Source organism: Hevea brasiliensis, chromosome 6, assembly GCF_030052815.1.
Source record: "Hevea brasiliensis isolate MT/VB/25A 57/8 chromosome 6, ASM3005281v1, whole genome shotgun sequence".
Lineage (NCBI taxonomy): Eukaryota > Viridiplantae > Streptophyta > Magnoliopsida > Malpighiales > Euphorbiaceae > Hevea > Hevea brasiliensis.
In genome coordinates this window covers 43,045,563-43,068,830 of record NC_079498.1, presented here as the reverse complement: position 1 = coordinate 43,068,830, position 23,268 = coordinate 43,045,563, and the positions used below count along the sequence as shown (strand labels likewise).

Genomic DNA, 23,268 nt, shown 5'->3' with positions numbered 1-23,268 from the left:
TGGCCAAATGAGAGAAAAATTAGGGTTTGATGTATTTTTAGTTAAATTGATGATAAATCTAAGTTAAAGTAAAGTAGTATCCATGATTGGAAGTAGTAAGATTTCATGGGATTGCATAAATTGAATTATGGAAGATTAGGGTTCATGGGGAAATTGGGTTTTGGTGCTAGCGAGTGAAGTTGGTGTAACACCCTAGGCAAATCCCATGTCGGCAAAACACGGGAGAGATGCTAGGTTTATAAGTTGGCTGTTCGTAACCCCTAGTGACGCGTTTTAAAACCGTGAGGGCTTCGGCCCAGAGCGGACAATATCACTCGTGGGCCGGGCTGTTACATTTGTGGTATCAGAGCCGCTCCGCGTGTAACCTTGAGCGATGGTGGAGCAAATCTCAGCGAGGACGCTGAGTCCCATAAGGAGGGTGGATTGTGACACAGCGAGGACGTTGAGTCCCATAAGGGGGGTGGATTATAGCACCCTAGGGAAATCCCACATCGGCAAAACCCAGGAGAGATACTGGGTTTATAAGTTGGTGGTTCGTAACCCCTAGTGACGCATTTTAAAACCGTGAGGGCTTCAGCCCAGAGGGGACTATATCGCTAGGGGGCGGGACCATTACATTTGTGATAAAAAAATTGGACCATTTCTCGATTTGTGCGTGTCATCCTTGCGCAGGGGCCATGCTAATCTTCTACTAGTGATATTATCCGCTCTGGACCGAAGCCCTCATGATTTTAAAACGCGTCACTAGGGGTTACGAACCACCAACTTATAAACCTAGTATCTCTCCCGTCTTTTGCCGATGTGGGATTTTCCTAGGGTGTTACAATTGGTGTGTGTAGTGTTAAATTATGATCATTTGAGGTTTATTTAGTTTGAATTGACATTGGGTTGATGAATGGAAGTAATGAAATGGTAGGATTAGGGAAAATTACAAACTTTGGTATTTGAAAATTATGGGGTTTGCGCTAGGAAGTCCCATTGATGTGTCAATGCTAAATTATAGTCATTTTGGGTGAATTAAATGTGAATTGAGGTTGGTTAGAGGGAATAATTGAAAAAATGAAAATTTTAAACCTAGGGCAGAATTTGCACACTGAGTTCAGTGTGTTTGATAGCCCATAAATTAAGTTACACAACTCCAATTGGTGTGAAACCAATTGGAAATGAAACTTAAGACATAGGGCTAGAATTTTCGTTAAGAGACCCACCCTAGAAACTGCCCAAAAATTTCCTAAACATTGGCTTGAACTTAGAGACACAATTCTGGAACCTGTAGAATTTGACCATATGAATAATAAATTTTACATGGCCATAACTCTCTCGAGAAAACTCCGATTTAGGCGATTCTTAAACCGATGGAAACCTAAGATATAGTAGAACATTTCATATGAAGAACTTGAGGCCAAATTATGGACTTAACCCAATCAAATTGCTGAGCAAAATTGAATTATCAAATCTGCAGAACTACAGATTTACCATATGAACAGTAAATTTTGCATGGCCATAACTCTCTGTAGAAAACTCTGATTTAGGCGATTCTTGAACTGATGGAAACTTAAGACATAGTAGAACATTTTGTATGAAGAACATTAGACTAAATTATGGACTTAACTTGATCAAATTGCTGAATGAAGTTGGATTGATAAATCTGCTAGAGCTGATTCTGCAGCATGAATAGTGACATGAACAGTAACCATATTTTGGTCATAACTTGAGCTACACAGCTCCGAATTAGGCGATTCAAAAAGGAAAATAAAGTCAAGACCTAAATGAACAATTTTCATGAAGAACATCTCACCAAATTATGATCAAAACTAGGTAAAAATTGGGTTCAAAGATTGGGGCACCAAGCTGTCCCAAAACTAAAATATTCTAAAATTTTCAAAGCTAACTTGGGATGCATTAGACATGCATGTAATAAGTTCTTGGCAGCAATTGAGATTGGTATTGAGGTATTCTATTTGTGTATTTTCAGTAGAAAAAGAAGTTGGAACGGACAAGGAGAAGTAGGTAACAAGAAAGGAGAGCATAAGGTTTGTGCACAACTAACCTTTTTCTTTGTTATAGCTTTGTAAATTGATTTGAATGAGTTTATTTGAATGAGTTTGATTTAAAATGAGTTTATTTTGAATGAGGTATGTTTTTCTCTTGTATTTGAGGAATTTGTGTGTTGCCACCCCTTTTATGGGTTTTATGATGATTTGAATATGTTATTGTTTTGCAAACGTGATTATTGATTTAAAAACTCTTAAAAGTTGTTTTGAAACCACAGTTAGTATGACAGTCCCTTCGGAACTCCATAGTAGTAATGGCTACTTGGGGTTTTATAATTGATATTGATTATGTCTCCCATTAATAATGGTTAGTGTGGTAAGACTACATGAGTACTCATTAGCTAGCTAGCCCTTCCCTCATTAATAACGATTAGTGAGGTTGAGATTACTTTGTCGTGGTGTACAGCATGGCACTGATCGTGAAATTTTGTGTCATGGCCTGAACTGTGTGTTGATGTTGGCAACACTAATGCTTTGTGAATTGTGATTTATGAAGTATGATTTCTCATTTGAAATGTTATTCCAATAAATGGCTCTTATGAACTTAGAACTATTGTGAAGTTTTCATGCTTAACAAAAACGTGATTTATTATGCTTTGACAAATTGTGTTTTACCTTAAGTTTTAAAGTTATTAATTGTGCACCATTGAGTGATATACTCAGCGATAGCTTCTTTATGCTGTCGCAGGTAAGGGAAAGGAGAAGGCTGCAGAGTGACTTGGAAGCAGTATTTTGGTATTGTTTGTGGGTATATATTGTAGTTATATGTAATGGCCCAACCCACTAGTGATATTGTCTGCTCTGGGCTAAAACTCTCACAGTTTTAAAACGCGTAAGTAGGGGTTATGAACCACCAACTTATAAAACCAGCATCTCTCCCGTGTTTTACCGATGTGGGATTTGCCTAGGGTGTTACAATCCACCCCCCTTATGGGACTCAGTGTCCTCACTGAGGTTTGCCCCACCATCATTCAAGGTTGCACGCGGAGCGGCTCTGATACCACAAATGTAATGGCCCAACCCACTAGTGATATTGTCCGCTATGGGTTGAAACCCTCACAGTTTTAAAATGCGTTAATAGGGGTTACGAACCACCAACTTATAAACCCAGCATCTCTCCCTTGTTTTGCCGATGTGGGATTTGCCTAGGGTGTAACATTATACCCCTGTAATTTCCTTTTAATGTATTTTGCACCTATATGCATGGATGTACGGACATTGAACTGTTTGTTTTTGAAAGCATTACATTGCTATCACATTTTGAGTTTATAACTATTTTGTATTTTACTTTGAGACTTATGAAAATGTAACTTTTGTGATATTTATTCTATCATTATTTCCAATGAATGTTTACATGGAATTTTAACTATTCTCATACAGTTTTCTACAAAAGAATTGATAAGATAAAAAGCTATGGTTTGTTTTAAAATCCTTTGTAGCATAACTAATGGGTTATCGGTAGGTGGAGTTCGGTGATTCATTAGGTATGCTACAGGAACATGTCATGCCTTACAAGGAATAAGGTATGACATGTTTTAGTGGTATCAGAGCTTTGGTTTTTATACAAGTTTTGAAATTGCATATTTGAAAAATTTTGACAAGTACAACTGCTCAATTGTCATTATTGATACATATAGTGCATTACATCATAAATATGGACTAATTGAGGGAAATCTCCTTGTGTTGGTTGTTCAGGGAGTAGAATTCCTTATGATTCAATATGGAAGAGGGGGATCACACAGTAGAGCAACCAGTAGCAACTGAGGTATAGGGGGAAGCCCCAGCTCCTCAGAATGCCAGTGGATCGGCTACACCCATCCCACCCATGCAGTTTCCTGCTCAGTTCGCTCAGCAGATGGCTGCAATATTTCAGCAAATGGCTGGCACTATACCAGTCCAAGCTCCTATGCAAGCACCTCCAGTGCAACCACCATCCCCAGCCAGACAATATGACAAGTTAATGAAGTATGGGGCAATAGAGTTCAAGGGTACAGTGGACCCATTGGAAGCTGAGCAATGGTTAGAACGGATGGAGAGGGTCTTCAAGAAATTGTTCTGCACAGATGAGTTGAAGTTTGAATATTCAATTTCCTTGCTGCATGGAGATGCATATGAGTGGTGGAAGACCATTCCCACAGTTTGGCTGAGCCGCCAGTGCTGACATGGGATGACTTTCTAAGGGAGTTTAGATAAAAGTATGTTCCTGATACCTATGTGGATATGAAGCTACAGGAGTTTCTCAGTTTGAAGCAAGGGAATAAGACTGTAGCTGAGTATGAGAGAGACTTTTCTCACCACAGCCACTATGCTGGAAGCCTACTTACTACCAGTAGAGACAGATGCAAATGGTTTGAGGCCGGTTTGAGGCCTAGTTTGAGATTGCAAATGGTTGGGTTTTGACATGACAACTTCTCTGGGTTGATATCATAGGCCCTTAAATTGGAAAGGATAGAACTGGAAGGGGCATCTGATAAGGTAATCACTGAAAAAGAGAAGAGCAGTAAGCCTGCAGGTCAGAGTCCAAGTAACAATTTGGGGAACCAAGTAACAAAGGATCTAGTAAGGGAAGATTCTCAAGGCAGAGGCCACCTAGATCCGGACAGCAGACATCTAGGGGTTCCTTTCCTACCCGTGCTTGTGAGACTTGTGGCAGGACTCATGGAGGAGTATGCTATAAGGCCATAGGAGCCTATTACAACTGTGGTGGAAGTGGGCATTTTGCTAGAGATTGCACTAGTGCCCGCAGATCTGGGCCACCTACTACCACTGAGGGATCTGTTCAAGGTTTTGCTTCCAGAGGACAACAGACAATTAGTAGAGGCAGAGACAGGGGTAGAGGTAACACTTCTGGCAACCAAGGCATAGTGAGCCAACCAGAGCAAAGTGGTACACTAGTCAGGGTGTACACCATGTGCCAGAGGGATGAAGTTGAGACATCAAATGTTGTGGCTAGTACTTTCTCCATTTTTAATAGAGATGTATATATGATGTTTGACCCTGGTTCTACACATTCTTATGCTAGTGCTAGTATTGCATGCTCTGTTGCTATTCCTTGTGTGAAATTGGATTATGATGTGCTAGTGACTAGTCCTTTAGGACAAGAGGTTAGGGTGAACAAATTGTATAAGGATTGTCCTTTGGTGATCCAAGGACATACATTCTTGTCAGACTTAATTGACATTCCCTTCCGAGATTATGATATCATCTTGGGCATGGATTGGTTAGCTAGGCATCACACCATGATCGACTGTAGACTGAAGACAGTCACTTTTGGTCTTCCCGAGTATGCAAACATAGTGATACACGGGGAGAGGCAATTATTGCCATCCAATATCATTTCAGCTGCACTTGCTAGAAAGATGATTAGAAAGGGATGTGAAGCTTATCTAGCTCATGTGATAGACACCCAGGTGAGGACTCTAGATCTTAAAGATATTCCTATGGTATGGGATTTTCCAGATGTCTTTCCGGAAGAATTACCGGGATTGCCTCCAAAAAGAGAGGTGCAGTTTGAAATTGAGACTATGCCTGGTGTGGAGCCAATCTCTATCACTCCTTATAGGATTGCACCTGCTAAGTTAAAAGAGTTGAAGGTGCAAATGCAGGAATTGTTAGATAAGGGTTTCATCCGCCCTAGCGTGTCACCTTAGGGAGCACAAATATTATTTGTGAAAAAGAAGGATGGTACTCTCCGTCTATGTATAGACTACAGACAGTTGAATAAAGTGATCATAAATAATAGATATCCTCTGCCACATATTGATGATTTGTTTGATCAGTTGAAGGATGCAACTGTATTATCCAAAATTGACTTGAGATCAGGCTACTACCAGTTGAGGGTGCAGGAGCAAAGTATTCCTAAAACTGCCTTTAGGACTCAGTATGACCACTATGAGTTCTTGGTAATGCCATTCGGGTTGACTAATGCTCCAGCTACTTTTATGGGCATGATGAACACTATCTTCAGGCCATATTTGGACCAGTTTGTTGTGGTGTTCATTGATGATATTTTGGTGTACTCAAAGAATATAGAGGAACACGGCAAGCACTTGAGGATAGTATTGCAGACTTTGAGGGAGAAGCAGTTGTATGCCAAACTGTTGAAATGTGAGTTTTTGGCTAAATGAGATTACATTTTTGGGGCATATTGTATCTGCAAAAGGTATCCAGTTGGATCCTAGCAAAGTTGAAACCATTCTTAATTGGAAGCCACCCAAAAATGTCATGGAAGTTCGGAGTTTCCTTGGTTTAGCTGGGTATTACCAAAGGTTTGTGAAGGGATTCTCCATACTAGCATCTCCACTGACCAAGCTACTTAGGGAGGATGTAAAATTTTAGTGGACTGATCGGTGCCAGGAAAGTTTTGATGAGTTGAAGAGGTGTTTAACTGAAGCTCCAGTCTTAACCTTACCCACTTTGGGTAAAAAGTATACCATATATAGTGATGCTTCTCATAACGGATTAGGCTATGTGTTGATGCAAGATAGAAATGTCATTGCCTATGCTTCACGCCAGCTTAAACCGCATGAGAGGAATTATCCTACGCATGACTTGGAGCTGGCAGCCATTGTCTTTGCCTTGAAGATCTTGAGACATTACTTGTATGGGGAGAGATGTTATATATACACAGATCATAAAAGTTTGAAGTACTTGGGCACACAGAAGAAGTTAAATTTGAGGCCGAGGAGATGGTTAGAGCTGATAAAATATTATGATTGTTTGATAGACTATCAGCCTGGAAAAGCTAATGTTGTAGCTGATGCTTTAAGTCGCAAGACTATGGCTGGTTTGAGGGTTTCTCCATTGCCCATGGTGCATGAATTAAGGGCATTGCATGCTAATTTGGAGATTAATGAAGATGGGCAGATGGTAGCTACTTGGCAAGTGAAGCCTGGAACACCCCTAAGTTCGGTAGTGCGTTCTACTGTCCCTGTGACCAGTGTTATCCGGACAGCTAGGATGCCTAGAACTACACTTCGATATGAGTAAGGAGACATAAAATAATGAAATATAAGAAAAGAAAATACAAGAAAAACAAAGGAAAAATAATAGCAAAGAAATATAACCAAGTTAAGTGAGCCGAGAACTCTAGCGATGGGTAACCACACCGGAAAGTCACGGCGTGGACCGTTGACTAGGCCTGGACCGCAGGGAACCCTGGAAAATATTTTTAAGACTTAAAGATACACCTATTGAAGTATAAATATCATTAGAAATATCAAATAAAAATTAATTAATTAGTACAAAGAAAAGTGAGAAATCGAAAAACGGACAAAACCCGGTGTTACCGAAAAATTGGGAATGCAACCCGAACAGGGGCATTGTGGTCATTTGACACCCCGAGTTGTCTTTTGACCTAAATTTCCATTAAAAACACATGATATTACACTTGGAAAATATAATGAAAAATTGAATTAGTGGTACTTAATGTAAATAGCCGAAAATGGGGTATAAATTGAGTAATTAAACTTAAAAAATATTAAATCATTAAACTATGGTGAGTGGAGCACTATGGGATTAAACAATCCTTATGTGGGCAAGTGTAAACCCATTAAGCACTTCATCTTCTTCATTCATTCTTCCATGCCGAAATGAAGTTCCCTAAATCTTCCATTGCCGCATTGATTCAAGCTTCCTAACCTCCTCCATTTCCACCTCCAAACACCAAAGTCACTTCACTAATTTTAATCCCTACCTCACAAGGAAGAAGTAGATACTAAATTCAAGGGAGTTTGGGGAAGATTTAACAAGCCTCATCAATAGGTAAGTTTGTGTTTTTGATTATTGTTTTATTAAAGTTGTAAGGATGTTATGGGTACTTGATTTATGGAGAGATTTTTTAGGTTTGATGTTTAAAGGGGGATGTGTACTTTTGGCAGCCATGGAAATTCCTTGAAGACAGTTTATTTTGCTTGTAAATGGTAGATTAAAGGGTTGATTGAATGTTTATGTGTATAGGAAATTATTGGGGTGATGTATACTTAGTATATGTGAATGTGTATTTGAAATTTAAAGCTTGGAAATTAATGGAATGAAATGCATGAATCGGCAGCTTGGTTGGGTGAACCATAAGGATGTTGTTTCATGTTTGGATTATGGAATATTAACGTTGAATTGTGATAGTTCTTATGGAAGCTTGGGTATATGTGTGATGGTGTGAGGTTGGACATGTACATGAGCATGAATAGGTGATTAAATTATTGTAATTGAGTTTGACAAATTCTGTACTATATGGTGTATGTTGAGTGTGATTGTAAGCTGCCAAAATGATCAACAAAATGTTGTAAAATATGGTTAGGTTATGGTACAAACCAGATTGAGCATGAATGTGTAAATTGGTAAATGCTAAAAGTGATCTTTGATGAGTAATAAAGGAAATGCAATAGGGCAGTTAGGTTTTGGGCTTAGAACTTTAAGTGTGTGGCTCCAATTGGTATGAGACTAATTGGAGGTGAAACTAGGCACAAAATGTGCCAACTTTAATGAAGGAAGCTTGCCAAAATTCTGCTTGTAAGGTAACTTGAAAAATGACCAAATCCGGATTAGTGCAATTAAGGCCTAAAAATTGACCATTTGGGCAGCAGTTAGTGTTTAGGCCATAACTCACTCAAAACAGGTCCAATTGACCTGAAATTTTGACCATGAATAGTTAAGACCCATATCTACAAGTCTTATGAAGACGCCAAAGCCCAAAAATGACCATAAGCAAGTCAAACAGCTTGCACAAGTTCGGGTCTAAAAACTGGCCGAACCTAAAATGACCTAAAGTGACCTAAAGTAACCAATATTGATGCATTTTGACCAGCAATAGTAAAATGACCATAACTTGGTCTACATAACTCAGAATGATCTGAAATTTTGCCCCGCATTCCATAAGACATAGATCTACAAGTTTGTAGTTTAAACCAAAGCCCGAAAACTGAGGGAACTAGGTTGTCCGGCTAGGTCAAACTAGTATCCTGGAATCCAGTAAATTACACGAAAACGCAATATACATGGAAATAAATTTGGTAACATGTACCAACCCTAAAAGAATATTGAATGTGACATATTAGTAACATTAAAACCTAAATTACCTACAATGCATTGAGGGTCAACATGTTGACTAAGAAAATAATAGAATTCAGTGAATTAATTATCAAGCATTATCGTTAGAAACAGTTTCAATGAGTACTGAAACACTTCAAATTGTGTTTCTCAGTTAGCAAAGACTCAGGGAAAGGGAAGGAAACACTGAGTCAAGGCCAGGAGACAGTTATCAGAGGTTTGTGCACAACAGTTATTTCTTTTGAATTTTTAATTGAAATAAATTATGACTATTTGTATATTATTGTTTTCAATTATGGAAATGTATTTGAATGGATACTTATTGCTTGAAAAGCATTGTAAATGGTTTGAAAATGTGGAAAATTTGATTTAGTGTGATTTGTGAAAGTTGAAGTTAATTATGAATTGTGTTGCCATCTTGTGCATGAAATTATGACTTTAGAAATTTTGAGATAAAATGTGTTTAGTGTTATCAGAGCAAAGTAGGGACGGCGATACGTAACGTCTACGATTCTTGGGAACTCTCACGAGTGAACTCAGGAGCTTGCAGGGATGGCGATATGTAACGCCTGCAAGTGCTCTAATAGGTACCACCCAAGGGCTTACAGGGACGGCGATACGTAACGCCTGCAAGTGCTTTGATAAGTACTCTTAAATGCCACCACCTCCCTCATTGATTTTGATTAGTGGGGTGAGTTTACCTTGTCGTGGTGTACAACACAGCATGTGTTAAAAAATTATGTCATGGCTTAAGTTGTGTATGAATTGGCAACACTATATTCTTAAATTATTTGACTAAATTATGTTATTATGAGCTTTGATAATTTGTGAAATGGAGTTTAAATTCTTATTGACATTCACTGTCTTTTGAATTTAATCATGATTTGACTATTGAGATTTATTGTGATATTGTGAAATGGAGTTCAAATTCTTTATGACATTCATTGTCTTGAATTTAACTATATTTTAAGTATCCACTATTTACATGACTTATGATTTGTGATTTAAATTTGTATTTGGTTAATATTTGATTTATCAGCGATAGCTTTTTATTGCTGTCGCAGGTAGACAGACTGACAGGGCAGCAGACTAGGCTGCTAGTACTACACTGAGAGATCATCGGGTATATTGAGTATACAATATTTTGCATTTTGTATTGTAATGTATGTTCACTGTATGTATATAATGTTCTTGGTTTTGAGTAGTTGTAAATTAAAATTGTACATTGAAGTTGTAAAATAAATTGTGAATTATTTTGACTTGTAAAATTTGTACTATATTTCTTTTATCTCAGCCTTTGAAAAGTTATTATGGATTTGAATTGAAAAATATATTTGAAGTGCTTTTACAGGTTTTTAAAGAACTGTTTTATTCAAAATACAGATGGCACTCTGCCAAAATTTTTAAAGAAATTATCAATAATCCAAGTGTGTTAGCCATTCCACTTCAGTTCAAAAAAAAAAAAATTTAACACCTGTATCATGCCATATAACAAACATGATAGGCACTTATAAATGATAAGTAGGCCGAACTAGTGACACTTATGACAAGCACATGGACTTTACTCTTGTCAATGTTTTGTCATAAATCATATCAGTGCATATAATCTTTAGACCTGAGATAGCACAGTTATCTTGTATATAGGTAGTTTGAGTTTGATACTGCTTTCATACTTGTACTGTGTTTGGGTATATGGGCATGTGTTGGCTCCTACTAGTTATATATGGAGGTAGGTGTTGATCAAGATGGAATCTGTTCCTCTAAGTAAATAGAGATAAAATCCTATGTTCATTTAATTGTTCTTGATGTTTCAATTTCTTGGCCAGGACAGATAGATTTATTCAGAAAAGAGTTTCTGATGAGAAAATCTTTTTAATCAAGAACTGGAATTAAAAGAGAACATAATATTCATAGCAAATGGAGTTTGACATAAACCATGACTCCAGCTTGAGTTGGGATTTTGTAACAAAGAGATTCTAGTGCATGGTAACATACGATTATAGGTTCATTAAGGTAAACCTTATTACTAATTGGGTGGCCATGGCATGCTATGCTAGGTGTTAACCATGGTCTATGAGGTTCATAAAATGATTTAGAGAAATCATTTATGGTAAGAAAGAGTTCTGATGATATTAAGAGTTGATATCATGTCTCATTGCCAATTAGTGATGAGCCTAGTAAGTCACACTCATACACAAGTTATTACCTTAATTAAATATTTAATTGATTAATTAAATAGGTTTGGTTTGCAATTAGTTTGCAAAGTCCCTAGCATGACGTGAAACCAAATCTAGATTATTGGATGTATAATATAAGTTAAATTTATATTTAAAGTGTTTAAATATGAATTTAATTAATGATAAATTAATTAATAGAGATTAATTAATTAATTTATATTTGATATAAATTAATTAGAAGAAGAAAAATAATTATTTTGGGTTGAGAACTCAAAATTAAGACACAGGGGCATTTTGGTCATTTTGCAGTGTGACACGTGGCACCATGAGATGGTGACACATGGCATAACACATAAGCTTGCCAAATGTTTTTTAATCATGTAAGATGATTAAAATCAAGATTACATATAGGTTTGACACTTGGCACAATGTGATTGGGTCACTTATACCTAGAGCTAATCAAAGGGTGACATATGGCAAGGGTTTAATGTGTTAACCTAGCTATTTAAGTGTTGTTATGAGAAAATAAAATACAACCAGCAGCCACAATCCTTGGTCACGCCATTTTGCAGCCCTCCCTCTATTCTTCTTCATCTCTCATCAATTCAAAGAGATTAGCCATCAATCTCTTGAATTAAGAACACTAGAAATTGTTTCTAGTGTCCTGTTTACATCTTTAATCTCTTAAAAGGCAGAACTTGAATTTCTAATTAATAGAAAAGGCTTTAGAAGCTATTCAAGGGCTGCCATAGGTGTTCTTGGTGTGGACAAGCTAGAGGGACAACATCTGGTGTCCTAAAGACGAATCTCAAAGGCGCAGACACGCTGCAGTGCATCAAGAGGTTAGTGTAATCATTCTTGATTTAATCTAGGGTTCTAAAATTAATCTGATTAATTTTAAAATCTTAAATGGCAAATATAGATCCAAAAACATATTAAAAGAGTTTTAATATGTTGTTTATCATTGAAATCAAATAGATAAAAATAAATCTTGCATGATGCATGTGACCCTAGGTGAAAATTTTTGAATTCAATGGTATAAACTTGTGTTTTTCACACTTTCGTTCCTTCAATTTGTATCAGAGCCACTATATTTGCCATTTAGATTGTTGATTATATGATTTAATTGTTTGATTTGATCATGAGATGATTGATCCATTGCTAGTTGCAATGGAGGTGTGGCGGCATGATTGAAAATCACCATCAATGGTGCGCATGGTTTGGCTTCCATGGGTGGTTCAAGGTTTGGCTTTTAATTTTGCAATTGTTGTATGATCTAAGGCCTATTCTTTGACCAATTAAAGTGTTTAATTATTAGTTTTAATCACACAATTAAATTATGATTCAAATCAGAATTTTAAAAATTGTTTGAATGTGATTCAAACCTGAATTTTAAAAGTTGTTTGAATGTGATTCAAATCTGAATTTTTAAAGTTGTTTGAATCATATTTAAATCTGATTTTTTAAAATTGATTGAATAAAATTCAGATCTGATTTTTTAAAAAATGTTTGAATGTGATTCAAATCTGATTTTTTAAAAAATGTTTGAATGTGATTCAAATCTGATTTTTTAAAAAATGTTTGAATGTGATTCAAATCTGAATTTTTAAAGTTGTTTGAATGTGATTCAAATCTAAATTTTTAAATTTGTTTGAATGAGATTCAAATCTGAATTTTTAAATTTATTTGAATCATATTCAAATCTGGATTTTTAAGTTGCATATGAGATATTCAATTTAATTTAAGTATGTGTGTTTTATTTAATTGTTAAATAGTGATATGCATGAGGATGATCATGGACTATAAAAGACCAATGTGATTGGATTTATTTCTTTTATGTTTCTTTGGGATTGTAAATTAATTAATTTATTTTAATTTATTTTGGGCATGTATTATTAAGTTTGTAATAATTTTTGGGTTGTAATTTCATTTATTTAAGTTCTTGTAAATTCGCCTTGGTATGCCAAGGATTACCATGTAATATTGGATTGCAATAAGTTCAAGGAGGTCAAGAGCATTGGTGGGACCAGTGGGAGGAATTCAAGATCAAGTGTTGATTATGTACTCCTTCAGGCAACTCTTGTAAAATGAATGAATGAAATGCACCTAGGAATGCCCTGATTCAATTCTTGGTGGCTCAGAATTGAATCCCTTAGAAAGTCCATGATCATACCATATTTATTGCTTATCCATGAATGCATGAGATGTATGGAAATATATGCAATTATATGATATATGCATGCTAAATGGATAATGTGCAAAGTGAGACCTTAATAGCAATTAGAATGACCATAAAATCTTCCAAACAAATGATTAAGTTGGATATGCTATAATTAAAGTAATTATAACAAAGGCCCTCCATTGGGGCAATTATTTTAAGAAATTTTAAATAGTTGCATGAGATGCAATTAATTTAAGAGATTTTCTTAAGAATAATTGTTAAGCATGAGATGTTGTAAATATGTAAATGGTTTGGTGGCCAATATTGGATGTACCTGAGGACATTAAAATTATTTACATAATTACTGGCTCAATGGGATCAACTTAACTAATGCAAGATAAGTCAATAATGGATGTACCTGAGATTTTGAGCATTAGGGGCTAGGTAAAGGATTGAACCTCACATGAGATGTGATGGGCAAGGAGTTGCTCACTTATAGTTTATTGTAATTCCAATAATGGATGTACCTGGGGATGATCAATAGAATTATAAGAATTCAATCACCCACTAGAAATCCATCCAACTAGGATTTCCGTTTCCTACTTTGGAAGTGTAGGATTCGCTAAGTTAGTGGGAGGACCAATTTGATTAAAAGACCATAATCATTTTGATTAATTACATGATACATTTACTAATTAATCTGGTTATTTTCTGAAGTTAATTTTCTGATAAAAATGAGCACAAAACAACCACCACCATCCAATATCCTTGCGAGCATACTTGATCACAATAGGTTGACAGGACCAAATCTGTCTGATTGGCTAAGAAATTTGAAGCTTGTCTTGAACCTTGAACATACAGGATATGTTCTAGATTCAAATGTTCCTGGTCCCTTACCTCCAGAGGCCACACAAGAGGAACATGATACTTTGGACAAGTGGAAGGAGCATGATATGAGAGCTAAGTGTTACATGCTTGCTTCCATGAGTAATGAGTTACAGAAGCAACATGAGAACATGCAGAGTGCGAGTGAGATCCTCCTTCACCTACAAGAGTTGTATGGTGAGCACAGCAGGAATGCTAGGTATGAGATATCTAGACAGCTATTCCGTATGAGGATGTCTGAGGGACAGAATGTTGGGGATCATGTCCACAAGATGATTCGGCTGATTGAGCAGTTGGAACATCTTGACTTCAACATGGATTTCAAACTACATACGGATTTGATCCTTCAGTCCCTTCTTGAGTCTTTTGGGAATTTTGTGACAAATTTCCATATGACTAAACAGGAATGCACCTTAGCTGGTTTACTCAACATGCTGGTTATTGCCCAAAAGAATATGCCAAGCAATAAAGGGAAAGAGGTAGCTTTGGTTGCATCTTCTTCAGCTGGAAAGTCCAACAAGAAGAAGGGCAATAAGAAAAAGAAACCTCAGATTCCTGGTCCTTCCAAGAAAATAGCTAAACAGTAAAGGAAGACTAAAGCTGATGGAGGCAAAGTAAAGTGTTTCCACTGCCAAAAGGATGGGCACTGGAAAAGGAACTGCCCAGTGTATCTTGCTTCTCTGAAGGACAAGAAGGATACACCTTCGGAAGGTATGTCCATATCTTGTTATTTAGATTCTGATGATACTCATAGTTCATCTACAGCTTAGGTTTTAGATACTGGTGTCAGTTCTCACATTTCTAATGATATGCAGGAACTAGCAAACAGTAGCAGCTTGCGTTCTTAAGATATTAGAGTCCGGATTGGCAATGGCTCAACTGTTGAAGCTTTAGCCATAGGATCTAAATCTTTTTACATGTTTGGACATGTTTTGTGTTTGGATAATATTTTATATGTACCTGATGCTTTTAAGAACATCATTTCTATATCTAGTTTGACTAGAAATGGCTATGAATTTCAGTTCACTGATGATGTTTGCAATATTTATTTTGGAAATAAATATGTTGGTTCGGGTTATATGAATGATGGTCTTTATTATTTGGATAATAATGACAAACACAAATTGAATGCAAGTGATCTAAAAGAATGCAATGCCATGGTGAAAACCAACTCAAGTTCAAAATATATTTGGCACTTAAGATTATGTCATATTGTAAAAGATAGGATTGCAAAATTGGAGAAAATGGGGATTCTATTCTCATTGGGCTCTGAGCCTACTCTAACTTGTGAATCTTGCCTTCAGGGTAAAATGACTAGATCACCCTTTGTTGGACAAGGGCTAAGAGCTGAAAATATTTTGGAGCTAATACATAGTGATGTATGTGGTCCATTTAAAGAAATGGCTAGAGGGGGTTTTCATTATTTTATTACCTTTACTGATGATAAATCAAGGTTTGGGTATTTGTATTTGATGAAATACAAACATGAATCTTTTGAAAAGTTCAAAGAATTTAAATCTGAAGTAGAAAATCAAACAGGAAAGAATATTAAAGCTCTTCGATCAGATCATGGAGGTGAATATTTGAGTCGAATTTGATGAATACTTGAGAGAGCATGGCATTGTTTCTCGGTGACTCCTCCAGAACGCCATACGGTGAATGATGTATCTGAAGGAGAAATCGTACCCTATTGGATATGGTACGTAGTATGATGAGCTATACTGATATGCCAATCTTCTTTTGGGGATTTGCATTAGAATCAGCTTTGTATATTCTGAATAGGATTCCATCAAAATCAGTTTCTTCCACACCTTATGAGATATGGCATGGAAGAAAACCAAGTCTTAAGCATGTTAAGATTTGGGGTTGTCCAGCTTATATCAAAAAGCTGAACACTAATAAATTGGAGACCAGATCAGAAAAAGGTCGATTTGTTGGATATCCAAAAGATAGTTTTGGATATTATTTTTATTTGCCTACTTCACAAAAGGTTGTGATAAGTAGAGATGCCACATTTCTTGAACAACAGTTTGTTCAAGAAGGAGGCAAAGTAAGGCAAATAGAGTTAGAATTGGAGAATTCTGACTAACCAACATATCAGATGGATATAGATCCATCTAGTCAACCAATACCCGTTGATGAAACATCTACAGCTGTTCCTCGTAGAACAACCAGGGTATCTCGCCCACCAGTGAGATATGGTTTTCTTCATGAAGAAGAACAAGAGTTGTCTACTCATGAAGAAGTAGAACATGGAGATGATCCACTTACCTATGAAGATGCTATATCAGATATAGACTCTTCAAAATGGATTGATGCTATGAAATCCGAGATTGATTCCATGTATAAGAATCAAGTTTGGGATCTTGTTGACCCACCTGAAGGTATTATACCTATAGGGAACAAATGGGTTTTTAAGAAGAAAATTGGTTCTGATGGAAAGGTAGAGACCTATAAGGCAAGGCTAGTAGCGAAAGGGTTTCGCCAAAGGCAAGGAATCGACTATGAGGAGACTTTCTGCTTTGTTGCCATGCTTAAATCAATTAGGATTTTATTAGCAATAGCTGCATACTATGATTATGAGATTTGGCAGATGGATGTCAAAACAGCTTTTCTCAATGGATACATTGAAGAAAACATTTTCATGGAACAACCTAGGGGATTTGAATCCCAAGATGGTTCCAAGGTATGCAAGCTAAAGCAATCCATTTATGGGTTGAAACAAGCTTTGAGGAGTTGGAACATCCGTTTTGATGAAGCCATTAAATCCTTTGGTTTTATCAAAAATGAGGATGAGCCATGTGTATATAAGAAGGTTAGAGACAGTGCTATCACTTTCCTTGTCTTATATGTGGATGACATACTGTTAATGGGTAATGACACAGGTATGTTGACGACTATAAAGTTATGGTTGTCAAATACATTCTCCATGAAAGACTTAGGGGAGGCAACCTATATTCTTGGAATTCGCATCTATAGAGATAGAGCGAAAAGAATAATTGGTTTATCCCAAAGTCTATACTTGGAAAAGGAGTTAAAGAGGTTTAACATGCTTGATTCCAAGAGAGGATTGTTACCAGTGAGACATGGTGTCCATCTTTCTAAAGAGATGTCTCCAAAGACACCTGAAGAAAGAGATAAGATGGCCAGGATTCCTTATACTTCGGCTATTGGAAGTTTAATGTATGCAATGTTGTGTACTAGGCCGGATATCGGATATGCTGTTAGTTTGACTAGCAAGTATCAATCCAATCCAGGTTTGGAACACTGGATAGCTGTCAAGAATATTCTTAAGTACTTGAGAAGAACTAAGGATTTATTCTTGATTTATGGAGGTGGAGACTTGCAATTGGATGGTTATACTGATTCTGATTTCCAATCAGATATCGATGATAGAAAGTCTACCTCTGGATATTTGTTCATTTGTAATGGAGGTGCAGTAAGTTGGAAGAGTTCCAAACAGAGCACGACTGCAGATTCCACTACAGAGGCTGAGTATATTCTCGCATCGAGATCGCAAAGGAAGCTATTTGGATAAAGAAGTTTGTGACAGAACTTACAATAGTTCCTTCCATTGAGTCAGCGGTTCCACTACATCGTGACAATAATGGAGCGATCATCTGAGCTAAGGAACCAAGGTCTCACCAGAAATCCAAACACATAGAAAGGCGCTACCACATTATCAGAGGAATAGTTGGGCGAGGCGATGTAGCCATGCAGAAAATAGCATCAGCTGAAAATCCAGCTGATCCATTCACTAAGCCTATGTCACAGACTCAGTTAGACCGACATCTTGAGAAGATAGGTCTAAGATATTGTAATGAATGGCTCTATTGCTAGTGGGAGATTGTTAGTAGTATGCCCTATAGCATATCATTAAGTATGTATATTGTACATATTTTTATTAATAAAAGGCATTTCCACTTTTCCGTTTACATAATATATTTATGTGTAATAGAAAAGGTCCATTGATATTTTGTTAGAAATATTATTCTTAAGTTGTTAAGAATATGAGTGACATTATTTCTAGCACGAAGTATCATAAATAGGTTCACAATCGAGGATACTTCATAATAAGGACATGACTTATCCAGAAAGATTGTATTCATGTTTGTTCCCAAGTTATTTATATGAGATATAAATAAGATAGAATGGTGTGTCTCATGCCATATAACAAACATGATAGGCACTTATAAATGATAAGTAGGCCGAACCAGTGACACTTATGACAAGCACATGGAGTTTACTCTTGTCAATGTTTTGTCATAAATCATATCAGTGCATATAATCTTTAGACCTGAGATAGCACAGTTATCTTGTATATAGGTAGTTTGAGTTTGATACTGCTTTCATACTTGTACTGTGTATGGGTATATGGGCATGTGTTGGCTCCTACTAGTTATATATGGAGGTAGGTGTTCATCAAGATAGAATCTGTTCCTCTAAGTAAATAGAGATAAAATCCTATGTTCATTTAATTGTTCTTGATGTTTCAAGTTCCTGGCCAGGACAGATAGATTTATTCAGAAAAGAGTTTCTGATGAGAAAATCTTTTTAATCAAGAACTGGAATTAAAAGAGAACATAATATTCATAGCAAATGGAGTTTGACATAAACCATGACTTCAACTTGAGTTGGGATTTTGTAATAGAGAGATTCTAGTGCATGGTAACATATGATTATAGGTTCATTTAAGGTAAACCTTATTACTAATTGGGTGGCCATGGCATGCTATGCTAGGTGTTAACCATGGTCTATGAGGTTCATAAAATGATTTAGAGAAATCATTTATGGTAAGAAAGAGTTCTGATGATATTAAGAGTTGATATCATGTCTCATTGCCAATTAGTGATGAGCCTAGTAAGTCACACACATACACAAGTTATCATCTAATTAAATATGATTTAATTAATTAATTAAAGAGTTTAATTGATTAATTAAATAGGTTTGGTTTGCAATTAGTTTGCAAAGTCCCTAGCATGACTTGAAACCAAATATAGATTATTGGATGTATAATATAAGTTAAATTTATATTTAAAGTGTTTAAATATGAATTTAATTTATGAGAAATTAATTAATAGAGATTAATTAATTAATTTATATTTGATATAAATTAATTAGAAGAAGAAAAATAATTATTTTGGGTTGAGAACTCAAAATTAAGACACAGGGGCATTTTGGTCATTTTACAGTGTGACACGTGGCACCATGAGATGGTGACACATGGAATAACACATAAGCTTGCCAAATGTTTTTTAATCATGTAAGATGATTAAAATCAAGATTACATATAGGTTTGACACTTGGCACAATGTGATTGGGTCACTTAAACCTAGAGCTAATCAAAGGGTGACATGTGGCAAGGGTTTAATGTGTTAACCTAGCTATTTAAGTGTTGTTATGAGAAAATAAAATACAACCAGTAGCCACAATCCTTGGTCACGCCATTTTGCAGCCCTCCCTCTATTCTTCTTCATCTCTCATCAATTCAAAGAGATTAGCCATCAATCTCTTGAATTAAGAATACTAGAAATTGTTTCTAGTGTCCTGTTTACATCTTTAATCTCTTAAAAGGCAGAACTTGAATTTCTAATTAATAGAAAAGGCTTTAGAAGCTTTTTAAGGGCTGCCATAAGTGTTCTTGGTGTGGACAAGAACATCTGGTGTCCTAAAGACGAATCTCAAAGGCGCAGACACGCTGTAGTGCATCAAGAGGTTAGTGTAATCGTTTTTTATTTAATCTAGGGTTCTAAAATTAATCTGATTAATTTTAAAATCTTAAATGGCAAATACAGATCCAAAAACATATTAAAAGAGTTTTAATATGTTGTTTATCATTGAAATCAAATAGATAAAAATAAATCTTGCATGATGCATGTGACCCTAGGTGAAAATTTTTGAATTCAATGGTATAAACTTGTGTTTTTCATGCTTCCGTTCCTTCACTGTAATGAGTGCTCACCACTATTAAAAAGAAGTTGGTAATTCATTAGGTATACTACAAGATCATGTTATGCCTTACAGAGGGGTAAGGTGTGACTTGTTTTAGTGGTATCAGAGCTAGTTTTTAAATTCTGTTTTTACTTGTAATTTGAATATTCTTTCTTCATAATACAACTGTTCAATGTCATTGTTTGATACATACAGTACATTACATTATAAAGATGCACTAAAGGGAGGAAATCTCCTTGTGTTAATTGTTCAGGAGGTCTAAGATCCTCGAATTGACTATTGAAGAGGGTGATCGTTCAGTCGATCAATCGATAGAGGCTGAGGTACAAGTTGAGGCCCCAGCTCCATAAAGTGTCGAAGGCCTGACTGTACCAATTTTACCGGTACAAATTACTGCACAAATGGCCCATCAAATGGCCACTTTCTTTCAACAAATGGCTGATACTCTGTCAGCTCAAGCTCAAGCACAAACCCAACCCCCACAAGGGTCGTGTGAAATAGAGAAGAGGGAAAAACCTATGGGTCAGAGCTCAAGCAGTAATTTGAGGAAGAGAAAAGAATTTGAGGAGCCCTGAGCTTAGGGATATAACAGAGGTGGATCATCAAGGCAGAGACCACCAAGGTCCAATCGTTGAACAACTAGAAGTTCCTACCCTCCCTGCCAATGTGAAACTTGTGGTAAAAATCATGGTGGGGTATGTTACAAGGCCATAGGAGCCTGTTATAACTGTGGAGGCATAGGACACTTTGCCAAGGACTGCACCAGTGCCCGTAGAGTTGGACCACCTCCTACTACTGCTGAAGGGTTAGTTCAGAGCCCTGTCACCAGAGGTTCACAACCACCCAGGAGAGGTAGAGGCAGGGGTAGAGGTAACCCAGTAGGCAGCCAAGGCACAGTGAAACAATCAGAGCAAGACAGTGTTCCAGTTAGAATCTATGCAACGAGATAGAGAGGAGAGGCCGAGACATCTGATGTTGTGGTTGGTACCTTTTCAACTTTTAATCAGGATGTGTTTGTGTTATTTGATATGAGTTCCACCCATTCTTATGTGAGTGCTAGCATCATTGATTGCATTGCTGTTCCATATACAAAAAAAAGAAAAAAGAAAAAAAACTTTGAGGTGCTAATAACCAGTCCGTTAGGACAAGAGGTTAGGGTTAATAAAATGTATAGAGATTGTCCTTTGGTGATCCAAGGACACACTTTTCTGTCTGATCTCATTGAAATGCCTTTCAATGATTATGATATCATCTTGGGCATGGATTGGTTAGCCAGGCATCATGCCATGATTGATTGTAGATTGAAGACAGTCACTTTTGATCTCCCTCAGTACAGTGAAGTGGTAATACACGGGGAGAGGCAGCTATTGCCATCAAACATCATTTCGGCTGCACTGGCTAGAAAAATGATCGAAAAGGGGTGTGAAGCATACTTGGCACATGCGGTAGACACCCAAGTGGGGAGTCCAGCATTGAGGGACATCCCTATAGTATACGACTTTCCAGATGTGCTTCCTGATGAATTGCCAGGATTACCTCCAGAAAGAGAGGTGCAGTTTGAAATTAATGTTATGCCTAGTGTGGATCCAATCTCCATAACACCATACAGAATGGCACCAGCAGAGTTGAAGGAGTTGAAGGTACAATTGCAAGAACTACTTGAAAAGGGCTTTATCCGCCCTAGTGTGTCACCATGGGGAGCGTTAGTATTATTTGTTAAGAAGAAGGATGGCACTCTTCGTTTATGTATTGTTTAACCTAGGGTCTGCATATTTTTATGTTAGTGTTAGAACTATATGTTCTGTTGTTATTCCTTTACAGGGGAGTAAATTTTGATGCATTAGTTATTAGTCCTTTAAGATAAGGATTGTGATAATAAGTGAAATAGGTTTTGAAAGAGTTTATTGGTGAAAAGTATTTTCTAACACACTATAAATTATAAAGCTAAATGGCAATCCTACTTAATATAAGGCAAGAGGACGTAAAAGTAAGTTACGGTAATAGAATTACTCTAGATGAAGGCAAGGATGTTACTGTTAATAATTGTTAATGGATATTGTAATCAAAATAACATTCGAATATCAGTAAATTCGAAAAGGATAAAATATCAGAAAATTTGATCTATTGGAATGTATCGTAGTAACTATGCAATGTTCTTGATGTTTATACTGTAAGTTGTAGATTACAGTACTGACTTGAGATTATTGTGTAGAGCTACGTACTACTCAATAGTATACCAAGATGAGAAAAGTTGCCAACGGCATTTGTTTTGGTATAGTTAAGCCAGGACAGAATTTATTTGTTAGAAATAAGTTTGAAAACCCTTCTTAGGAATTAAAACTCAAAAGTTAGAAAATCGAAAGGTTATAGTTTAGTACAGAAGGAAGTAAGTTATAGAATATTAAAAGATAAAAAGAGTTGTGGAAGTAGAAATTTGAACAGTTGATTCAAATATAGTAAAGAAATGTTATAAATGTGAGGAAGACTATTGACTAGAATGGTCAGAGGACCAATGACTAGATAAATCATTCTAACATGACCTCAAGAGTCATTCAAGAAGGAACATGAACTGCAATATTGGACAGCACAATAGAAAGAGAAGATTGGTGTTATACAAACAAATTAATTGTTATATTAGATTGTTAAAAGTCTTATACAAATTCAAAGGAAAGAAGATTATACGATCATATAGAAAGGAGAAAATAAACGTATGACTATTGTAAGATGGCAATTGGGTAAAATTTCGTGGATGAAATTTATTTTAAGGGGGGGGGGGGGGGAGAATTGTAACACCCCTAAGTTCGGTAGTGCGTTCTACTGTCCCTGTGACCAGTGTTGTCCGGACAGCTAGGATGCCTAGAACTACACTTCGCTATGAGTAAAGAGACATAAAATAATGAAATACAAGAAAAACAAAGGAAAAATAATAGCAAAGAAATATAACCAAGTTAAGCGAGCCGAGAACCCTAGCGATGGGTGACCGCACCGGGAA

At 36.4% G+C, this 23,268-nt stretch overlaps 1 pseudogene; it reads right to left on the bottom strand.

Moving 5' to 3' along the window:
- Window positions 1-626: 626 nt before the first annotated feature.
- LOC131181033 (U6 spliceosomal RNA) lies at window positions 627-691 on the bottom strand (annotated as a pseudogene).
- Between the last annotated feature and the right edge of the window lie 22,577 nt (window positions 692-23,268).